Here is a 20,883-nt window from a genome sequence, read left to right on the forward strand (position 1 = left end):
AAATTAAGCCTAGAGCATATCGCCATATCAATTCACTAGTAGGAAACGTATTATTTAATTAGGAACTGCTATAGAGGAACATTTCCGTAAAATAGATAGACTTGACTTAGCATAAAAAACAAAGAAGTTAAAGACCGACCTACGAAACCATTTTCCGCAAGGTAAGAAAATGCCCCTCACGCCCCTCCACTTTACACCCTCTCCCAAACGTCACGTGACGGCAGGGGCTTCTTTTGTATCGTCTTTTCCTGTAAAGATAATCCTCAAAAAGCGGGAAATGAACGGCTAGCTGCGAATGCCACATCGATCTTGAGAGCGAGCCGGAACTGCCGAGTGCGGGGGCTAGGCCGACGACTGCGAAAGGGCCGGGAGGGTTGTCAAGGCCGAAAGAGGGGGGAAGGCCGGGCATGGTGGCAAGGACACCCACAAGCGTGGCTCCTACGGCGTCGCGGGAATTCGTTGGAAAAGAGACCGATAGATGACGCGCCCCGTTTTCGCTCCTGGCTGTTTGGAGCTCTGTTTGGTATGACAAGTATAGTCTGGAAACCTGTTTTTTTTTTCCTTTTTTTAACATGCAGTTTATTAGCAAAATTTTTCCAAGGAAAAAATGTGAGGAAAACCAACCCGTCCTGGGTTTCGAAACCAAGGACGGGTTGGTTTCCTTAATATTTTTAATTGAAAATCCACTCGCTAGGTAGGCCAAAGTAGCAGACCTCTTATCCGCTAGGTCATAAACGCATGAGGGATTTCCGTCAACATTTTAGGAATATAAATAGAAAAAAACGAAAATGCACATTTCCTGTTTTTTTTTTTTATTTCTCTTTATCACGAATTTTAGCAGTCTCAAATATACTTGCCGCAGCTAAAGGACAAAACGATGTTTATTTTCAGTCGTGATTAAAACCACTTGAGTCCCGCTACGAAACCGGAATCGAAATTTTCCAATCGGTGCGAGACCAGTAGCCGTGGTTCCACCGGCCCAAGCATAACTAACTACTTCATGGCCGATTGCACCTCTGAAGTATCGTATCGAAGGTGCAAAAACGGTCTGCTAAAACTGAGGGATCACGGATCGCAAAGCACGCTTGGAAGTCACTGCACACTAAAGTCACAGCTCTATATAATGACAGTAGAAGTCACCTGCGTCGCAGACGGAATCTGCGCGAGGAAGACCGATGATTCAGTCCAGCGAGAGCGCACTTGAGAGCAGACGACCAGACACATCACCTCCGCAAATAAAAAAAAAAACAAAAAAAAAACAGTGCGTTATTTTTTAGAAGATTACTGCGCCCCAAGAAGCACACCATTTTTTGACCAAATAGGCCCGCAACTGGCAAACATTGGCGCCAATGTTGGCCTAATGTTGATTTTCTCGAAACCGCTACCCGATCCAACGTTGCACAATTAACTAATGCCAATGTAGGACCACGATTTAACCAAAATTTAGGCTAATATTGAACCATCATTTATGCCATCGTTGGACCGCCTTGTAACCGAAATTTAAGCCCAACGTTGGACCACAATTTCACCAACACTTAAGCCATCATTGTACCAGTATTGATTGCGAATCTCACAACCAATATTGGCATCTAAGCTTAATCATTGGCTTATCCAATATTGGCCTCCAACCTTATGCCCTGGCTATTTAAATTTCGGCATCTGATTTCAAGCGCGGGTCGTACTATTTTCGGCAGCCATTTTAGCGAGCACGCAGCTTTCTTTTCAGGTGCATTTGTAATGTTCAGTAGAACACTACATATACATCTGAAAAGAAAGCTGCAGTAAACAAGCCACATTCACCGTGGAAATTTTTTATTACATCCAAGTAAATATAAAAGCATGCAATTCAAAGTGTACCGTCAATACATTTTATTAAGAATTTCAAATAAAAAAAAATTACTGCCAGGATTCACCACTGCAAGCTGTGCACCGGGCAAGAACGTGATAGGATCCCACGCAGAGTTCTGGGCACGCAGTTCTGAAAGAAACAGAAGCGGGGGCCTCGATTCAGGTGCCAGTTCACATTGGCCACCTCATACCACTGTAATTTAAAATATTCATTTACCTTTCATCTTCAGTCGCTGTCAGTTCTCTCTTACCCTTGTCAATTATGAATATCTAAATAAAATATAGCTTTATTTTTCATCGCCCTTTAAGCAACTGTTCCATTAATCGATTCAGTTGCTCTCTAAGTATGAAATCTCTGGAATGCCTACCGACTTTTTTAATGTTTACTTTTCTATAATGAAATCTTTCTTTTCCAGCGAACATTTTTTCGTTATTTTGTATACAATAAGCTTGAATTGTTTATTGGGTGAAAAAAAGCACTGCAAAGGGTGGGGCGCGCGAGCGCCTTGAAACGAGATATGAGTAGCGCTCAGCTTGTGCGCTGGCTTTGACAGTGCTTTCCCTAGTCTCAGCTAAGACGCTGTTTCCAGCAAGCCGGCGTAGGTGTTAACTGTCGTTTTGTTCACCCGACTGGTCCTAACTCAGAACTCGACCGATCTATTATTAAATATTGATAGTGATTAAAGAAATTAATGATATAGTAGAGAGACGTTAATCCATATATTGCTTAGCCCTAATCTTGCAACATCATAAGGTTCCTCAACCCTTCATGTAGCCTCAAGTCAAACTCACCATTTAAGTTCACATCTATATATCTACGTTGATTTGAAAAAGAAACTATTTACGGCATCGAAATATGTAGATACAAATGTACTAATATTTCCTCCATAATACTTTACAAGTTATAAATAAAATCGCTGGCCCTCTTCAGCTCACCAGTGTCAAATATCCTACGAAATTAACAGTTACAGTTCAATAAATAGCCTATTATACGAAATGAACATTACAGTTGAACAGAACATAAGGCTTGAATAAATCAAAAATTTCAAATAAATCACGCACATAAAAAACGCTTGACGAGTAAAAAAAATTACTGGGAAATACACTCACGTAGCGCGTTGACATAAATTACGGTAAACCCCACTTCCAGCCAACAAACTGAATCTGGGCAAATAAGGGTTAACCAACGCTTCCTTGGTGTTCAGCTTTAGACATACTGGGAGGACTTAACTACAGAAAACATCTTCCGACACGAAGACACCTATATTTTAACCGAAAAAAAATAAAATAAAAATGACTTCGAACATAGAAGAATAACCAATCAGAACATCTCGAACAATCTATTAAAATAAAAAAAAAAAAACTTACAATTAGCGCTGTATACAAGGCCTGTCGGGCCGGTCTCTCTGGGTTACAGGCTGGACTCGTCGGGGATTCCAGTCGCAAAGTTCAACGCAGTTCAAGCTCATCGGATCATGACAAAGCGTACATTACGTAGCAAGAACACATGTCCCCGATGATCAAGAGGTCCTTTCCTTGTGACTCATATGGACGAAAGGGCGGTCCGTCATGTCTTCGGCCAGTCGAAGCTAGTAGAGACATGTATGCACGGGTGGTTCCTGTTTCAACCTATTCCCAATTTAACCTTCCCGTTTATACCTTCCCGTTTCGACCCGGCTCAAAACGACCTTCTCGTTTCACCCTTTCCCATTTCGCCCGATCCCGAAACAACAATCCCGCTTCGGCCATCGCTTGTTATAAATTGGGTCGGTTCATAGAAAAAATTGTAAGGGTGCAGGCGAGCTGGTGAATATTAACCATGTTGAAATAACCTGAGACTGGGTAGAGAAGAAGCATCAAATCGTAGAAGGGACAGAATAGACAGGACGTCGTCCTGTCTATTTTCCTTCCCTTCTACGATTTGACGCTTCTTCTCTACCCCAGTCTCAGGTTATTTCAACATGGGTCGGTTCGTTTGTATTGTGCGTAAACAGTTTATTAGGTTCAAGTGTCCAATTTCCGTCCTCCTTGCTGACCTTACTTCTCCCTATCCCGAAACAACCGTGGAGACGTGGCACCGTAAAATAAACAGTGTCAGGAAGGATCACCAAACATTTACAGCTTCATCGATTTGATCGAACGGGGTGAGGCGTTGGCAAGGGTATCTTTGCAGCAGCTTGCAAAGAGTGGTGCCGTTCGGGCCAGGGGTCACAAGTGGGTCAGCAAGGAGCGCAAACCATCAGAACTGGAGTGTCGCCTTTCTGGTGGCACGATTTTCCTGTTCCACTTTCCCAACAAGGCGAAGGCCCTTTCTGGTCTATGGTGTTTTCCTGTGTGCGCGAGTGTTTAGTGTTTGAAATTGTAGAAGTAAATAAAGTCGCAATCACATGCCTGTCACCTTGTCTGATTTATCGCTCTCCAAAATATCAAGATCACTAATATGTGGTTTTAGAGTAACGTACGCAAGCATTTTGGGTAAGCTAAAAATATTTTTAGCTTACCCACTGTGCTTGTAAGATGTGTATGCAAGAATTCGTTATGGTACGTAGCGCGAACAAGCGATCGGCAATGCTGCTATTTATATTATCGAATGTAAAGGCTGGCATAAAAAAAAAAAATACCCTGAGCCCTAAAATTTGGTGCCTGCTAATACCATTTCGAAGTAAAATTTAAGAAAGCGACAAGGTCGTCTTTGCAGTAACGGTGTCGCAGAGTGTAAATAGACCGTTTCGCGGTAGCGCGTTATAAAAATCATCCTGAAAAAAAAGAAGGAAGAACACTTTAAGTGGTTGAATTAAGAAAGGGGCATATTTTTAGAAGACATTGGCATGCAATACTACTTCAGAACATATATATTTTAAGCAGAAAAGGTGTGCAGACCAGGGTTAGAACGATTAGACCTTTTGCAAAGAGGTTGTGATGCGCCGGATCCTGTACGAATGGGTTGAAAAAGAACGGGTCCAAACGGAAAGGGTCTTTCGAGTATTGGTTGAAACGGGACGGGGTCAAATGAGAAGGGCGTTTCGGGAATGGGACGAAACGGGAAGGGTTCAAACAGGAAGGTTGATTCGGAAATGGGTCAAAATGGGACGGGTTCAAACGAGAATGCATGGGTTGTTTAGGGCTAGACCCGTATGCGCACAACAAAAGAAGGTGATAGGTGTGTAGGCGCTGCCGAGAGGAAATTCCTGGTTTTGACTATAGAGCCACTAAATGAGCTGCGCCTAGAGTATCGGCACTTTCTTCGCCGACGTTGTAGTGGGCGTCGCATTTTGGTGCTTGTGCAGAGCAAACGTAACTGCGGATCGTAATGATTCAAAAGTGCGACTTCCTCAACATTAAATTCGGTGCCATGAAGCTCATGTAATATTGCTTTGCCTTGTCGCAAACTGTTTAAACATTTGTGGAGGACGAAAAAGCGTTTCTTGTGATTTCAGATAAGGATTCATGATTAAAGATTAAAACAGCGCAAGGACACGGACAAGAACAAGAAGGTAGACAAACAAGGCGCTGTTTGTCTACCTTCTTGTTCTTGTCCGTGTCCTTGCGCTGTTTTAATCTTTAATCATGAAATACCAACTGGCCCAAACTTCTACTTTAATAAGGATTCACATAACTGCCAACCATGATTTTAAGCCACAATATGGCCAAGTGTCGTTACTCTGAAGCGTAGCCTATTTAGTGGCAAAAGTTTTGACAATTCGCATGTTGAAGATCGCACTGGCATTAAGACGGAATGCGCTGCTGGTGATCGGAGCACTAAAAAAAACACCGTTCTTGCCGCTTCCAGTAGAGGTATAGTGTGGATGGGCGAAGATGCCGAGCCGCTTCGCACGATAAAAACAGTCCGCTAAGCAATAAAATGCACTGGCACCACGGTGTCGTGATATCCGCGTGTTGATCTTGCAATTCTTTTCTCTTGGAGAAAAGAGCCGTTTCTGGCCGTTTGCAGTTCCCGGTTGCGCAACACTGTTCGCGATGGCAAACTTCGTCGATGTTTGCCAAAAGCTCCCTGAACCAGTCGAACAGTCCCCACTCTCCACCAGTCCCAACCTTATCGTGTGGCCTTGGTCAACGCGACCTCACTTTCTGTGTGTGTTTCACGGCCTGCGCTCCGTCACCCCTAAACTGAGGGGGTAGTGGAAGCCAAGGTGCTCGGTGAACCAATCGCACGTCTAACTTTAATCGCGTGATCACGCTCCTTCCCATAATCACGCGCAGAGAGCGTGACAGGTGATTGCTGATCCGGCGGGCGCGTAGCTCCCCCCGCACTGTCAGCTTAGGAATGAACGGATTCCTTTAGCTCAAGGACGCCGAATCCTCTTCGCTCACAAAGGAGATTTGTGTGGGGAAAACGGGAGAGTAATTGTTCTCTCATCACCTCTCGCCCTTTCTGAAAGAAAGAGAGGGTGAGCCATGAGTTTGACAAAGCGACCATGGCAAGCAACCCGTTCCGAGGCCATTAGGCTCGCCCCTCTCCTGTGGTCTTCCCTTTCTCAAATACTTACGTCTGTCTCTGCTCAAATTTGCTATCCGGGTGTCGCAAAACCAATGTGGTAGAGATTGCTTATACACCAACTCATGTTTACAAACAAACCGGAGCGCCCCTAGCGGACGTCACCGGCGCCGCGCATGCGCCGTGGTTGGTGGGCAAGAAGCCCGCCGTCGCCCACAAACAAACCATTGAATTGCGTTGTTGTCGGCGTCGGTGGGAGTCCCCGTGCTCTTTTTCGCGTTGAAATTGTTGATTCCACGTCCTCCTAACAATGTCTGACTACTTGAGCGGCTTCAGCAAAACTATCGAGGCAAAACTTTGCGTGAATAATGTGACGTGCGGTGATTCATTTCACGTGGACGCCGCAGGATGGGCGCTAAGGCCTGACTCCCACGTCGAGATTCTGCTCGCTATTTTCAGTCGCGACGTCGCTCGGACTGCAAAAGCGTGGACCGTAGCTGAGATGGTGGACATCGATACTGAAAACCTCAAGTAGAATCGGGCATTACAAGTCGGTGATGGCCACGGGTAACAATGATCAACAACTTCTTGTATCTGTTTACACTTAGCCGACTTACCCCAACCAACCTTCAGAACTGTTTTGAGGCCTGCAGTTAGTTCTTATCGCAATTACCGGGTCAACGTTTGGTTTACGAGCCGCTGTCGTTTGAACGAACTGACGACAAAAAGCAGCCAAGTTTGAAAGAGCAGACGACAGTTCGAACGCACGCGCAATGAAGTACGGGCAAGAAGCACCGCATCCCGCGTCAACAAACCATTCGAATGTCACGTTGTCGGCGTCTGTGTGAGTCTGCATACTCTTTTTCGCGTTGGAGTTGTCGATTCTACGTCCTCATCGCAATGTCTTACCACTTCAGCCGCCTGAGCGAAATTATCAAGGCTCGTTACGCCGCTAAACTTTCCGTAAATAATTTGACGTGCGGCGATTCATTCGCATGAACGCTGCAGAATGGACGCCAAAACCATGATGAGATTCTTGTAGCTATTTTCGGTCGCGACGTCGCTCGTGCTGCAAAAGTTTAAAAGGTAGCGGCGATGATCGACGTCGATACTGAAAATCGGAAGCGGGAACAGACAAAGCGTAGCAAGTAGGTGATGGCCACCGGTACCAATAATTAACATCTTGTATCTACTGTTTACACCGAGCCTACTTAAGTCTTTTGAGGCCTGCAATTACTTTTTATGGCAATCACCGGGTCAAAGTTTGGTCTACGGGCCGCTTTCGTTTGAACGAGCAGACGACAAAAAGCAGACAACTTTGAAAGAGCAGACGAAAGTTCGAACGATCAGGCTGCCCTGTGAATTTGAAGACGCACTCAATCCGTGGGTGGTCCGGACAACTTGGGGGTTTTCTCTCGGTCATGTTGGAACAAAGCAAATACATCTGGCGACTACAAATTGTGGCCCGCACACGCAATCGTAGTTCGACAGCGTCAGGTTTGCCCTTTTCACGGCTACAATCCACGTTCTCGGACGAACGGAGGGGGCAAAAACACATGAAAACTGATCTTCAAACCTTCCCAGATTCTCTTGGTACAGCCCCCGTCGCAGCATTTTGACAGGAAGGCAGGTTTTTTGTCTCGTTTCTTCCAAAGGAACACGGGAATGCATGTCTGGCACGGCGACTTCTGCCCACCGCCCCAGACCGGAAGTGCGTCCGGCGCGCCACCACCGCGGCGTGACGTAGGAGAGTTGAGTTGGTGTATATATATTTAAAAGATCTTTAGAGCCAAATGAGAAAAAGCGACTGAGAGACACGAAGCTCGAAACTTAGCTTGAAGCCTACTGTCAAAATTAAAAGAAAGACAATGAAAAATAAAATGCGTACCAACGAAAAAAAAACGGTCGATATAAATTTCAAGAAAATTGTCGGCCACGTTGGAGTTCCCTCAGAACACCATCGAAGCTAAATAGATTATTCCATTTATTCCTTTATAACGAAGGACGTAGAAGTGTTATGCTTACGTAATGGTCAAAATGTTTTTGCTGTATATTACAGCCCACCGGATGGGAACCTATTAGCAATTTTCGACGATTTTGAGACTTTTTTGGTATTTATAAATGACAATCAATATAGTCATTTGCGGGGGGGGGAATTTTAATATTGATATGTATCCTGACAGCACTTCGAAAAAGGAAATGAGCAACCTAGCCAGTATGTGTGGCTGTGCTAATACCATTGTCCATCCACCAAAAAATTACCCTACCTTCCGAAACTACGTTAGATTAATTTATAGCTAATTTTCACACAGATAGACTGAGCAGCTGAGTAATAAGCTGTGACCTGGGTGACCATCTTTCAATATATTTTTTTTTGTTTTAAACTTAATGTATCTCGAAAGTCTATCAAATACCGACCTGCGGTTTTTCAAAACATAAAAAAATAGCCTCGATGCATTTAGATAGGACACTGCAGCTGCTGCTTGGGACAACGTTCTAATGCAAACAGTTGATGATCCTATAACAAATTTTTAGAGCAATTTCTTAAGCTATATGAACGCCACTTTCTATATCAATCTGTAGGGTATCCAATAAAAGTCGTAAACCATCGGTAACATCCCGTTTGCTTAGCAAATTTCAAAAAAAAGATGGGCTATGTAAACGTTCCATTAAGACGCGTGACCCAGATGTCCTTAAAAAGTTTAAGTCTTTCCGAAACAATTTAACCAAAGAGCTGAGGAATTCAAAAAAGGAGTTTCTATTCTTCCCTTTTTTCGTCGGCAAACGGCCGCACCGACTTAATGTGGAAACATTTAGGTTCGCTGGTTAAAGGCGCTCCTGCATCAAATAATATCGAAACATTGCAGCATAGAGGTGTAAAGTTAACCAATCGAGAGTTGGCCAATGTGTTCAATGAATATTTTGTAGACATAGGTGTTAGCGCTGGTGTTTACGGTGATGTAGCGAATGCTTGTAAACATGTTTGCTCCCATAATTGTAGTTCCATTTTTTTTAAACCAACTGATAGTTCGGAAATTCTTAATGTGAGAGAGATGTAAAAAACAACGGAAGCTGTGATGCCGAGGGCTTACAAATTCGCCCAGTCAAATATGTAGTTGACTTAATTGCATCAGTGTTAAGTTATATTTTTAATCTGTCTTTGGAAACGTGTGTGTTTCCCAAAAGAATGCAAATAGCAAAAGTAACTGTTCCATATAAAAATACGGGGAACACAGGGGAAATATTGGGACCTTTTCTATTTAATTTATACATTTATTATATCGTTAACGTAAATAAGCACGCAAAATTCGTGATGAACGCGGATGATATGAGCGTATTTTTTTCTTCCGATACTTGCGACGATTTAATCGATGTTGCAAATCTGACCTTATGAACGATAAAAGGTCGGCAAGGTAGAAACTCCTTGAACATCAATACTCATAAAAGAAAAGCTGGGATTTTTCGTCCCAAAAACAAGCCCGTGGTGCTGTCTAAAGCACTCACCTTTAGCTCTACTCCAATCAAAATTATTAGTTGTTTTAAAACTCTTGGAGTAATTTTTAGTGAGGGTATGTCTTGGGATAGCCATATAAATTATTTTATCCGAAAGCTAGCTCGAGTAGTGGGGATTACAAATCGATACAGATCTGTGTTACCAACAAATGTTGAATTATTGCTTTGTAAATCCTGATTTTTCTCCCACTTAACGTATTGCCACCTTGTTTGGGGAATGTCAACATTCACCAATATTGAAAAACGTTTTATGTTGCAAAAGAAAATATTGAGATGTATATGTAACGTGCGACGCGACTTTCATACCGCTGATTTATTTAAGAACTTTCAAATAATAACTATTCACAAGTTATATCAGTATCGGCTTTCTACTATTAATAAAAGTGAAAAACAAGAGGTACATGTCTTTTGGAAAACCTTGCGTCGCTGAGGAAAACTTCTCCTCTGATCCTACCTGTAACCCAGGAAAATGGAAGATGGTCAAGCAGCGAACAAATTATGGCTCTCAAATGATAAGCTCCACACTCTCGCATTTGTTAAACAGCCTTATCAACAATAACATTGATCTAGAAAGTCTAACCTTTAGAGACTTGCGCTTATTATATGCTTGTACGTGATAATTTTCTCTCTTAACATTTGCAAATTTTGCTTTTAGTTTTGTACACTGATTTCTTACATCAATGCCTCTAGCACGCAATTATGTTGCTTTTCGTTTGTTTTCCTGCACGCTTCCTGCTGTCCATTGTAGAGGCCCAGGGACTTGTCAAGCTGCTTACTGCAGCCTTTTTTCTTGTGCCCCACCATCATAAAGGATGGAAATAAAAAAAAATATTATTATTATTATTATTTAAACAAAGCAGCAGAGCATGCGCACGAAAAAAAAAACATACACACAAAGATGTGGAATGTGCCACATCGGTAGTCTAAAATACCAACGACATATGGGCGATCATACGTGTGTAGCATGATAGCCCCACGTGCAGAATCCCTGTGCAAGCTTCAGCCAGCATTGTTCCATTTCTTAATCTAATATGTTGAAGTTCTACAAATGACGGCATGATTACGTTACACACGCTCACGTGCCCACTTATTGTCTCTTAATTAAAAGAAAAATGCTCCGCCGTCACGGTGACGACCCGGCCACCTGACCTGCGGATTCGCGTCATTGGCTCCTGATGAAACTGGCCATTTTAAGGCAGGGCCAAAGGGCGGTGTGTCAGTCGAGGTCATTTCGCAGGGGGTTTTTGTCATCGGGCGCTTTCGTGCACCTTCCGATCCGGGGAAGTAGGAGCTTAAAACAGAGGGGAAATTTTTGAGGCGTTCAAAATCTGTCACGATCCTTCTAGAACGTGGACGAAGGGGGCCGAAGCACCAGCCGAGAAGAGACGACACGCAGCCCGGTTGTGAGGGTGGACGATGACTGACCGGGGCGGCGTGCCCTCCACGACGTTTATTTGGCGCGGTGACCAATGTTGCCCGCCGAGCCTGGCGGCCACAGACGGGCGGACTGGAGGGCCGAGGCGCTAGATACTTGTCAGATTCCTCCCCCCCCCCCCCCCCCCCCCCCCCAAGTTTGTTTTTCTACAAACAAAATAAAGAATAACCATACACTTGGCCGAAACCAACTTGGCGTCTGGTCGTGCAAAGTCCTGGCCGTTCGACGGCGAAGGTTACCCCGGCGAGTAGCGGTCAGGTGGCCTTCGCTGCCGCGTACTCCGCCTGGTCACTGGTGTCGACAGGCCAGGTGTGGCAACGCCGGACGCTGCCTGAACCGGTCGCGCTCCATCTGGTGGAGCCGCAGGGACTGGATTTGGGTGTGGCACCGGTCCAACTGGTGCCACAGGATTGGTGACGGTTGTCGCCTCCGTGGTGGGTGGCGCTCCACTGGCCGAGACTGGTGCTGTCGTTGATCATCCTGCGGGCTGGTCCTCCGAAGCGACGCCGAGGGTGCAAGCCAGGTCCCGGAGCGAGGCCTGACATGGTCGGCGTGCCGGTGCCAGGTGGTCCCGTCGGGCATGCGGACGAGCAGCGACGAGGCACTCGCTGGTGAAACCACATGTCCGACAGACCAGGGTGGGCCAGGACGGAAGTTCCTGGCGTAGACCGACGCTCCCGGCTCCGGCAAAGGCCCGGTACGGCACCCTCGGTCAGCAGCCAGCTTTTGCTTCAGCTGCTTCAGGAGCGCCGTGGACCGGAGGTCTGGATGCAAGACGTCCAACGGTGTCTTGACCATCCGGCCCAGCAGAAGCTCGCTGGGGTCACGGCCAGTGACCTCATGGGGTGTGGTCCGATACTGGAATAGTACCCGTGCCACCTATGTCCAGAAATCCCCGGGCTGGCTCTTCTTGAGCTTGTTCTTGATGGTCTGTACCACACGCTCGGCTGCACCATTGGAAGCAGGGTGGTACGGTGGAACCAGCATCTGGCGGATTCCATCCTTCTGCAGCCAGTCCAGGTACTGGGCGCTGGCGAGAGCGGGACTATTGTCGGACACAATAATGCCCGGCAATCCCTGCGCCGCGAAGACCTGCCGCAGCGCCGCAATGGTCGCGCTAGCCGATGGAGTGGCAGTACCTTTACCCACTTGGAAAAGGCGTCCACTACCACCAGGAAGTAGTGACCCTTGAAGGGTCCCGCAGAATCAACGCGCAGGCGGGACCAGGGCCGCTGTGGGAACGGCCAGGGGGTGATCTCCACGTGGCGCGAGGCTCGCTGATTCTCCTGGCAGACCTGGCAGCCTTGAACCTGGTGCACGATGACTTGGTCCAGGCCAGGCCACCAAACGTACGACCGTGCCACCATCTTGGTCTTTTCCACGCAAGGATTCCCTGCATGCAGCAGCTGCAGGACCTTGGCCCGGAGAGTCTGTGGAATCACCACCCTGGAACCCCACAGCAGGCAACCCTGCTCCAAGCTCAGCTCGGCGGGCTTGTGGCTGTAGGCCTGATGAAACAGCTCCTCCCCTCGGGACACCGCCTTGACCACTTGCGACAGGACCGGGTCGCGGCTGGTCGCCTGCGCCACCGCAGTCCTGGTGAGCACCCCCGGGTAGGCCCGCTCCAGCAGGAAAACGTCAGCTGGCTCTGGAACAGCAGCAGGCACCTCCGGCAGGGGCAGGTGGCTCAGGACGTCGGCAGGTCCCAGGTCCTTCCCAGGGCGGTAGACCAGCTTGTACCTGTAGGCCGCCAGCGTCAAGGCCCAGCGTACCACACGAGGCGAGGCTTGCACTGGAACTGCCTTGTCAGGCCTCAGCAGCCCCAACAGTGGCTTGTGGTCCGTGACCGCCTTGAATTTCCGGCCCCACACGTACTGGTGGAAGCGCTCGACCCCGAACATGGGCGCCAGACCTTCCTTGTCGAGCTGGCTGTAGCGTTGCTCTGCCGCATGGAGCCGACGAGAAGCAAACGCCACAGGGCGTTCCTGGCCATCCTGACCCCAATGCGACAGGACGGCTCCTACCCCGTAGGGCGACGCATCTACGGTGAGGACCACAGGCTTGGCCGGATCGAAGTGCACCAGCACCGGAGCCTTGACTACCGACTCCCTGATGTGCTGGAAGGCCAAGTGCTGCTTCTTCCAGGCCCACTGCTGACCATTACGAAGCAGGCGATGCAGCGGCTCTAGATGTGTCGACAGGTTGGGCAGGAACCTCCTGTAGAAGTTGATGAGGCCGAGGTAGCTCTGGAGCTCCTTCTTGCTCTTGGGCTTTGGCGCCTTGAGCACGGCCTCAATCTTGCGGGGTGCCGGGGCCAGGCCAGCCTGGGAGATGATGTCTCCCAGGTACTCCACACTGGGGGCCAGAAACACGCACTTGTCCAGCCTTAGCTTGAGACCGGCGTCCTGTAATCGTGTCAGGACCTTGTGCAGGTTCTGCAGGTGGTCCCCGTCGTCGGTACCGGCAGCCAGGATGTCGTCCAAGTAAGAAGTTTCTTATGTATTTATATAGTTCTCATATAGTTTTTATATTGTTATTATATATCTTGAATGATTCATGTGTTTATAAAACTCAAGAATTTTCTCATTCAAATAACTTTTTCCCAAACCAAGTGTTTTTAGTGCGCTATTTTTTATTTGCTCAATCCATGATAATGAGTCTGGAAAATACACGCGAAAATACTTGTACGACAATGATTGTTCTAGTGGTTGGGAAAGTAACGGGTACTGGGTTAGTGTTTTAGTGGAGGCCTCAATTACGGAAATTTCTTTGCATTTACATGTGTTACTGTTCATCTGCTATAGGGAACACCATGATGATATTTTATCTAAATCGTCTTGGACAATATTGTGATCACTAGGTCTATTAATTTTCCAGTAAATAACTCAAGCATCAGCAAAAGGTCTAATTGTCCATTTAGTTTATTTATTTATTCACAATACCTTACAGGCTCTTTTCCAGAGCATTGAGTAAGGGGGGTATTATACACATAAATTCAGAAGAGAAAATAGAACAAACGCACATACAGTCTCACGCAAAGTTGTCATGTAGGCACAGGATACAATAAAAACCCAGCTAAGTACAAATTTAGAAAAATAAAAACAATAACAAAAACACTGGACTAATATAAAAAGTTGTCAAGTTACACAGAAACAGAATTTATCGGAAGCGCATTGGTTAGAAAGTAAGATTCAAGTCTAGCACGGAACAGTGTAGTCTCGGCAATGGTGACTATGGATTCGGGAAGGTCGTTCCATGCGCGGATGCCACGTGGTACAACTGAGTTAATAAACGCGTTGGTTGACCCAGTGAGGTGTTGAAAACTCTTACTGTTAGTGGTTCGATGAGATGATCTATTGGGAGGTTTAAGAAAAGTAACGCTTGAAAAACGATTGCTATAATAGAACTTGTGAATTAGGCACAGAGTGAAAGTGGTTCGACGCACTTCGAGCAATGGCAGGGCACATTGATCTTTTAGGAGAGAGACACTCATGCTATATGAATAGGAAGATGTTATAAAGCGTGCTGCTCGAGTCTGGACTTTTTCAATGTGCGTGGTTAGGTATTTCTGATGAGGGCTCCAAATCGCGGTAGCATATTCGAGTTTAGGACGGATATATGTTTCGTAAGCGAGTTTGCGGAGATGGTTAGGAGCCGATTTTAAGTTACGTTTAATATAACCGAGCGTTCTAGATGCGTCAGCGGTCACAGAGTTAATATGGGTGACCCATGAAAGGTTAGATGTAAAATGGACACCAAGATACTTATAGGATGAGCATACGCTAAGGGACGAAGTGCCTAATGTGTATGAAAACTGTGAAAGAGATCGTTTGCGAGTAAAGTTCATTACTTGGCATTTGGATTTATTTAGTGTCATTAGCCATTCTTCGCACCAGTTGTTAACGCGATCAAGATCATGCTGGAGTAGTACGTGGTCATCTGGAGTGTATATTTTTCTGTACAAGACACAGTCATCCGCAAACAAACGCACATTAGAAAACAATGCATCTGGGAGGTCGTTTACGTAGATAAGAAATAACAAAGGACCCAAGACGCTGCCTTGCGGAACGCCAGAGGTTACATTAGTAACGTCAGACTGAAAATCACCACAGACAGTATACTGAGAGCGAAACGACAGAAAGTTGCGAATCCATGAGAGGGTTAAAGAATCAAGATTTAGTGACGAAAGCTTCGACAAAAGGCGACAGTGGGGAACGCGGTCGAATGCTTTAGAAAAGTCCAGAAATATTGCATCGGTTTGAGAGTTAGAGTTCATGTTAAGATGTAGGTCATGGGTGAATTCAAGCAGTTGTGCTTCGCAGGAAAAGCCTTTGCGAAAACCATACTGATGCTTATAAAAAAAATTGTTAGACTCAAGATGCGATGCAACATGTGAAAAAATTATATGTTCAAGTACTTTGCACACAACACTAGTTAAAGAGATGGGGCGGTAGTTCTCTGCGAGGTGGCGATCTCTGTTTTTGAAAACAGGAACGACCTTCCCTATCTTCCAGTCGTCTGGAAGTATACCGGTGGACAATGATTGTTGAAATAGTAGACCGCAAATTTCACTGGACACGCGTTTTGTATTTTTAAGAAGCTTAGAGTTAATGTTATCTGTGCCAGCGGACGTAGTAATTTTTAGGTTATCTATAATATTTTCAATTCCCGAAGGTGATACGGAAATAGGACTCATGAATTGATAGCTAACGTCATTAATAACGGGCACTGTTGACGTATCCTCCTGCGTAAATATAGATCCAAAATGGTTATTCATAACAACAGGACATTCAACATCAGAAATGGTGTCACCTTCACGGTTAGCCAAGGATATTTTATTTGTGGTTTCATTTGGTGCGATAAGCTTCCAGGATTTTTTAGGGTTGTGTTTGAGGACGGATGGTAGGTCACAGTTATAAAATTTTCCTTTAAATTCTCGTAGGCGATTAACATAAAGTTTAGCACATGTGTCGTAATTGGACCAAGCATGTTCTGTGTTGACATACCTGGCAGCTCGAAATAACCGTTTCTTCTTGTTCCGCAAGGATTTCAATATTTTGTTAAACCAAGGTTTGTTGCTATCGGAAAGTATATTAAAGCGTGGCACATTACGGTCAACACATTCAATCATTTTGTTTTTATATAGCAACCAATTTTCATTTACTGTGCGGCTCCAGAAATCAACAGAAAAGCTGTTTAAAAACACATCAAGTTCGTCATTCATTTGAGAATGATCAGCTTTATTGTAATCAAGTATAATCTTTGAAGTTGTTGAGTGTTGCGGTGAACATATATCTAGTGTTATGTGTATTAGTTTATGGTCACTTAGGCCATTTATGTACTTGATGATGGTAGGTCATTGATATTTGTTAGAAACAATAAAGGCCCGAGTACACTACCTCAGGGACACCTGATGCAACAGCAACGGGACGTGAATTGCCAGACAAGTATGGTAATAACATTCTAAAATTGTGATGTGCTGGTTTGAAAAATGTATTGCACATAGTTTGAAAAATATACTGCACATAATTTGACAAACTGTTCTTAGACCTGTAATAAACCTCCATAGGTTCAGCACTTCAATGCACTCTGCCTGGTCAAATATAGTACTTGTTCTGCAGCAAGCAACCTATCTGGTCACTACATCGAGAAAACACCTCTTGGCACTGTCATAATCTAAAAACTTTATATTTGCAAAAAAAAAGTACCGTAATACCCAAGAGTTGCTCCATACGCTGATGTGCTTCGACAATACCGAGTCTGTGAAACGACACAGTTAGGAAGGCTAAAAACAAGTTTTGTACACAAACAGAAGTGGGCTTGGGAGCTTGATATTCAAAGTTGCTTGCATTTACAATACAAAAGAGAGTCATAAATAAGAAATTGGTCACCTTTGAACACTGCGAAACGAGCCTCCTGGTATCCATAAGTTCTGAAAATATCCGTCTTGAAAAACATTTGCACACATGCATCTCAGATGCTGCAGATTTTGTCACACCGAGACACACAATATCTGTGCAGCATGCTGGCGTTTACGCAGAGCACCACAAGATGCCCGAGTCTGCTACAAAGACACCGACTATCTGCGCGCGCGCGCGCGCGAACACACACACACACACACTCACTCACACACACACACACACACACATACACACACACAAACACACACACAACACAACGCAAAGCTCACACACACAAACACACGCACACGCACACACACACACACAGACACACACACAGATTCACCGACTTCAGAGAGCAGTTGCCTTTGCAAGAGGATGAAGCCCAAGCATGTTGCTGGCCGGACAGGAACTAATTTGTTTAGCCTTGACCCCTCAGATTTTTTTTTAGATGCTGCCTGGCACTTATATTATTGTTGTCATCTTGCAACAAAGGTTACTCAGTTGAATGTTTTGACTGCAGTCCAACACATGTTTCAGCTCGAACTCACGAAGGGTTCATCATCACAGGCGTCAGACATACTCTTCCTTGGTCCGAGTTCGCTGCTTGATATCCGTGACGGTTGGCAGCGAGTGTCTTTGATTGCAGAGTTTCAGCTTTTCATTTCTTTTGTTTGGCATTCTTGGCACTAATGTGAACATTCATTTTGCTGCAAACATGTCACAAGACAATGCTTGTACATTTCCTTGTCAGAGCAACACGTGTTTTAAAACGAGCTCAATCGTATGTTAATTTTCACAGTCGGAAGTCTTTTGTTTTGGCAAGTAGTTCCATTATAAGATTTGTAAGAAATCGGCCCTGGCTGGGCATCACCAACTGCTGAACAACATAGTTGTGTTCTACAGTATTTACACCAGGAAAAACAAACCCTTCTATAACGAGTTTCAATGCGAGAGCTCAGTCTTCCAGTGCGAGCAAACTGAAGCCAACTTGTTTCGTGCTGTCGATGCGCCCTTGCATTTTTCGCCCCTTAGGTTTTTCAAAGTGGTGTAGACTGCACGGCTGGCCACATAGCCCAAGGCCGGGAGGCTGTGTCTTATTTTTTACAGCCCAGGGCCACAGTGCAGGTATACCACGTTGCAGGTAGGGCGTCAAGTATCCGTTCGCTCCGGAAGATCTTTCTCGTTTCCATCCTTGCTAGCTCTAGTGATCGTTGACAGCGTGCTCCTCAGCAGTATTTTGTTTTCATCTTCGTAAATGTGCCTTGTAGACACGTGATATTAGAAGCAAGCCAGTTGCCTATACATTCCAAAGCACTCTTCTTAGTTGTCAGTTTTCAGCTTGTCCCATGGAGGCCGTAGAGTAGCCCGAGTTCATCAAAACAGTATCCAGGATGTGTATTTGATCGCTTCTGCAAGAAATATAACGAGAAAGGAGGAAATGATGTTCATCCAAAGAAAGGTAATGTAATCGAAAATGGTTATAAAAATAGAAAACATAAAAAAAAAGTAATGCTCCTCTTTAAAGTGCAGCTGAAGGGTTTTGTATTTGAGAGGAAACAATGGCAGTGTTTCGATCTGTTATTTCGGATCACAAACGTCAAAATTATTCTTGAATTTATGTGCCAAATGCGCCATAATAATAAAAAAATAATAATAATAATAATAATAATGCTTATTTTACGATCACATAAAACCAGGTACAGAAAATAATAATAATAATAATAACAAATAATAGTAACAATATGATCCATAGAGCTTCCTGGTGTGTGGTAGGACTCCTTGGGGACCCTGAAGGAGCTCCAGCTAAATTGTTAGAATATGGCTCTGGTGTATGGATAAGTAAACTGGTCAATGAACCATATTCTGGCTTGCGTGCACTCCAAACTAGAGCTCAGAGACCCGCTAAAATATAGGTCTTACTAGTAAGTTGTAGCGGATCGTTTCTGCGCTCCGATGACGATACGCAGAAACGACACAAGGTACTTCTGTTTTTTTTTCTTTTTGTTTTGTTTTTTAATTGATGTGCTGGTTGCAACCGCGATAACCTATCACTTGCATACCTTCCAAAAACATTCCAACCTGACCTCATAAATCAAGTCATTTTTATTTAGTTCTGCACCTACAAGTAGCGCCAGTATTTGAATATGTTGCTTCCAGGCCACAACCAAATCACTCCCAAGCATGCCTTCAGCGAAAAGTAAAAACAAGAAACGAAACCACAATCATAAAAATTGAAAAGTTCTCACCCTACCTTGCCGTCAAGGAGCGAGATCTTCCCGTCGATTCGCTATATGGTCCAAGCTTTCGTAGTCCTCCTTGCTGAAACTCAAATATGGACACTTTCACATCCAACTTTGCGTCAAAGCGCGGATAAACAAAACCTGTACGGAATGACAACACCGACAATCGAAAGGCCGCGGTTGTGTTGTATTCCAAATTGTACTCGATCTCACTCGAGAGTTGAACTTCCGACCCTTGGCGTCCAAAAACCTACTCGCTTCTAGAGTTGTTCTAGTTCACTCCTCCAGCCTTAATGCCACGTGACCCAACCTGCAGGAGCAGCTAAAAAAGCCGTCAAAGAAAGGAACGCGACAGACGACCGTTAAAGAGAAAAAGAAAAAAAAGGAGAAAAAAAAACGCACCGCCATGCCGCCTTTTTTTTTTTTTTTTTTGCAACAAAATGGTGAGTTGGGCCAGTTAGTTCATAATGGGAAAAACAAGCGCCGAAAGACTAGGACAAGATAAGAAGACGACGACACAAGGCGCACTCTCAACTGAAGTTTTATTTATGGAAAAACAGTCTTATACCCAGGCAGCACAAAATTTTGGCCCGACACTGGCCAATGCCTCATTTTTGCTCGGCACCTGCCTGGCCAGCCCGGCCACTGGAAAGCAGCTGGCCAAAGGTCCCCAAAAGATCACTATTAAGTCCCCGGCCACAGAGTCTTAGTTTTTCCATTGGCAACCAATCACCAAATTATGTTCGGGAAGGGCTTGGCCACCAAGTCTTTGTTTCCTCCCTGGTCACCCGCCTCAAAAAGGTGACCAGCACTCATCCGGCCAATGTTCACCGGCATGAACTTGGTCAATGAAGACAAAAAAGTGCCCGGTAGAAGGCAGAGTACTGATCGCTCTTTTCATCCCCGGCCACCAGTCCTAAAAATATCCTCAGCACCTGTCCGGTCAATGTTGACTGGCAGCAACCTGGTCAACGAAGACAAAAAAGTGTCCGGTAGAAGCCTGGGACTCACTACTCTTTTCATCCCCGGCCACCAGTCCTAAAAATATCCTCAGCACCTGTCCGGTCAATGTTGACTGGCAGCAACCTGGTCAACGAAGACAAAAAAGTGCCCGGTAGAAGCCTGGGACTCACTACTCTTTTCATCCCCGGCCACCAGTCCTAAAAACATCCTCAGCACCTGTTCGGTCAATGTTGACTGGCAGCAACCTGGTCAACGAAGACAAAAAAGTGTCCGGTAGAAGCCTGGGACTCACTACTCTTTTCATCCCCGGCCACCAGTCCTAAAAATATCCTCAGCACCTGTCCGGTCAATGTTGACTGGCAGCAACCTGGTCAATGAAGACAAAAAAGTGTCCGGTAGAGGCCTGGGACTCACTACTCTTTTCATCCCCGGCCACCAGTCCTAAAAATGTCCTCAGCGCCTTTCCGGCCAATGTTGACCGGCAGTAACTTGGTCAACGTAGACAAAAAAGTGTTCAGTAGAAGC

The sequence above is a fragment of the Ixodes scapularis genome, unplaced genomic scaffold (assembly GCF_016920785.2).
Source record: "Ixodes scapularis isolate PalLabHiFi unplaced genomic scaffold, ASM1692078v2 PGA_scaffold4__175_contigs__length_147842914, whole genome shotgun sequence".
In the NCBI taxonomy this organism is placed as follows: domain Eukaryota; kingdom Metazoa; phylum Arthropoda; class Arachnida; order Ixodida; family Ixodidae; genus Ixodes; species Ixodes scapularis.